Source organism: Grammomys surdaster, unplaced genomic scaffold (assembly GCF_004785775.1).
Source record: "Grammomys surdaster isolate TR1022 unplaced genomic scaffold, NIH_TR_1.0 554, whole genome shotgun sequence".
NCBI lineage: Eukaryota > Metazoa > Chordata > Mammalia > Rodentia > Muridae > Grammomys > Grammomys surdaster.
In genome coordinates, this window is record NW_021604973.1 from 780,117 (window position 1) to 783,406 (window position 3,290).

At 43.4% G+C, this 3,290-nt stretch overlaps 1 pseudogene; it reads right to left on the minus strand.

The window, feature by feature from the left end:
• Positions 1 to 819: 819 nt before the first annotated feature.
• On the minus strand, positions 820 to 2,156 carry LOC114633220 (annotated as a pseudogene).
• Positions 2,157 to 3,290: the final 1,134 nt, after the last annotated feature.

The window sequence follows — 3,290 nt, forward strand, 5'->3', positions numbered from 1 at the left end:
GATAGGCTGATAATAGAGTATAATAGAGTATTTGGATAGGCTGATAACGGAGTATAATAGAGTATTTTGATAGGCTAGATAATGGAGTATATTCTTCAAGTTTGCCAAGTACAAATGGACTGGACATTGTGAATGTAATTTTTACCTGTAATTTTCATAATTGTTCTTATTTTATATGGTTTATTGATGTTAGAGAGGCTCTTATTGGACTGAAAGGAGGAAATATAGAGAGGATATCTTGTGTACTGTATGGAAGCAGCACCTGTCAATAAAAAACTGATAGCCAATAAGCTTAGGCAGGATTAGAAGATGGGACAACAGTCAGAGAGAGAAAAAACTCTGGGAAATAGTCAGACATGGGAAGACTCATCACCGAGACCTGGAGGAAGTCAGCCTTCTAACAGAACTCATGACCGTTAGTCCAGGGATGGCACCACACATAGTGGGCTGGGCCCTCTGGTGGCATAAATATTTTGCAATCTACTTTTTTCTTTTTAATTTCAAGATACTTTATTTTCAAAATTGGTCACAACATAAGCTTTTGGCCATTCTGCCAATGTACAAGATACAAATGCTTGCTCAGCAGCTGAGGGGTGCTCGTTAGTATCATGTCTGGAAAGTGAATAAAAGTCCATAAAATGAATATTCAAAGTTTCCATGGGTCACCCCAACAGTAAGTGTGACCCCCAACTCCTAGCTTTCCATTCTGGATTGGTGCCAACCCTACTCTTACACAGACTAGCAGTAATTAAGTTAAATGGTCCCCTCAAATGCTTTAGTTGAAGCTAAACTTGCAGGTAAGAGCTACAAGAATGGCATCTACACGTTGATCCTAGCAGAAACACAGGCTCCAGGGTGACGGCCAATCCCTCTCTCCTGGGCACAAGACATGGGCAAAGTGCCAATATCCTGCTCCTCCATTTCCGGCGGGAAGCCATGGTTTTGGGTCTGCTTTGTGAGTTGCCACGTTGGCCATGACATCACATTTTAGATGTTTGGCCTTCTGGAACCATTGAAAGCAGAAGCAGCAGCAACGGTGTATTTACCCATGTTCTCAAACAGCATCCAATCGCCAACATGCATTTCAGGCAGGTTACAACACTGAACGATCCAATCAAGCCCATCACATGCTAGTCCCCAGACGCTGAATGAGTAATATTTCTCATCTGGTTTGGGTCTCTTATGCAGCAGAGCCTTCTTCACATGTGCACGATCATAAAGAATGCAGTTAAATGATCCATACACTCCATAATACATGAAGGTTTGTTCATTTGACCCATCTTCATTGTCAGAGCCAATCTTCTCCTTCCACATGGATTTTTTCTTTTTTTTTTTCTTTTTCTTTTTTGGCAATGATATTGACTGCTAGTGTGAAAGCTGACATACTATCTGCCTGACTCAGCTATAATTCTCACTCCACCATCTGATGGGAAATCCAGAACTTGGTCGATGACACTGGTGAACTCTTCAAATATAAGCTTTGTATCTTCAGATCCAGGAAAGCCACCACCAATATCAAGCAGATGCATGCTGAAACCAACTTTTGTTCCCATGTCAAATACACAGCAGGCATCTGACATTGCGTGCACGTAGGTCTCAGGGTCAGTACATCCCCTGCTCACATGTAAGAGGACACCAATGATGTCAATATTTAGCTCTTTTGCCCATTCCAAGAGAAGCCTGCTGGTTTTGAGTGTGGCACCAAACTTAACACTGAGGCAACAAACTGCTTTGGAATTGTCAGTGGCAGTCTGCAAAACCAACTTTGCCTTTGGATGTGCCCTGATGACTTTCATCCAGTCAATTTCACTGTCAAAAGTCATTGGAGACACTTGTTTACAAGGATTTGTAGATAATCTTCTCTGGAGGCACCCCCAAGCTCCTGCACCAACTGTATTTCAGTCTTGCTTGCACTGTTAAATCCTGTCCCAATGACAGCTAGGGTGCTCACTATGGCTCTGCTGTTGTTACACTTGACGGCATAAAAGAGAGTAACACGGGGAAAAGCCTTTAGCCACCTCAGATGCTTCTTTAGAATGTCTCCTTATTGTCAGAGGAAGAAACTTCATTGATTTTTTTTGGTCCAGAATGTCCTTAGCAGTTACGCCTTCATGGAGGATATAGCAGTCAAACTCTTCCTTAGTAAGGCTGCTCATAGTTCTTGATGTGTCTACAGAAAAATTAGAGATGGGATTAAATTATCACCAGCTCCTCACAAGGCCAACTTATTCAAGAACTCTGAATGCTATCTCCTTGGAGTAGTGGAAACACTCACAGAACAGGGGCACAGCTGGCTGGACCCTTGGAGACTCTGGCCCTGAACCCGGAGGAGCCCCAGGCTATCCACCCACCACTGCCTCCATCAGCCTGCCTCTTGTGGCCCACCGAAGACCCGAGGTGACACCAAGCTGTTGGCTGAGGGCAGCTGGCAGTAGCTGCAGGGACTGACCTGAAACCTACTTTTAATAAGCATTCAACCTTTCCTCTATCCCACCACCCAGCAGAGGTAGTGAAAGAGAAAAATTATTAGGATATGGGGGAAATGGACCTGTTCAGCAATAGTTCTTTGGGGGCAAGCTCAATCTTCCTTGGCAGCAGTTCAGTTCCATAGCAAACACCAAATATGATTCATCAGCTGCAGACCAGTCCTCTAGGCAGGCAGACCCCAGGCAGGAACTAGCAGCTACAGTCCTTTCAGCAAACAGACACCAGGCAGTTGTAGTTCAATCCTGAAGAAACAGCCAGGCTCACCAACCGGCCTGAGGCAAAGCCACTGAAGAGGCAAGCTGCACTGAAGTAAGTTTCTCTCAATGTCAGAGTTATCACAAGTTGAGCTCAACAACACAATGTAAGGTGAACCAATACATATGTGTCTTTAGCCAAGAATAGTGAGGTGGAACAAACCAAACCAAAGCTCAGTGCTCATCTCCCACTGTCTGTGGGGTCATATTTATACTCCTTCATCAAGCATCCATTCATGTGTCTGCTACCTCAAAACATCCTTTCACCTGTGTCTGCTTCAGGAAAACAGTCTTTCACATGTTTGCATTAGCAAGACATCTTTTCACCTGTGTGTCCCAGCAAAACATCATTTGACATAACTAACTTTCCAAAGAAACTAGAAGTTTCCACTTCAGCCCTCCATCAATCTTTAATTAAGATAATGCTATAGAGGCTCTTATGAGGTATTTTCTCAATTAAAGTTTCTTCCACTCAGATTCCTTTGGTTTGTGTCAAAATGAGAAACTATCCAGAACACTCCACAAGTTGCAGTGGTCATGGTATTTCAT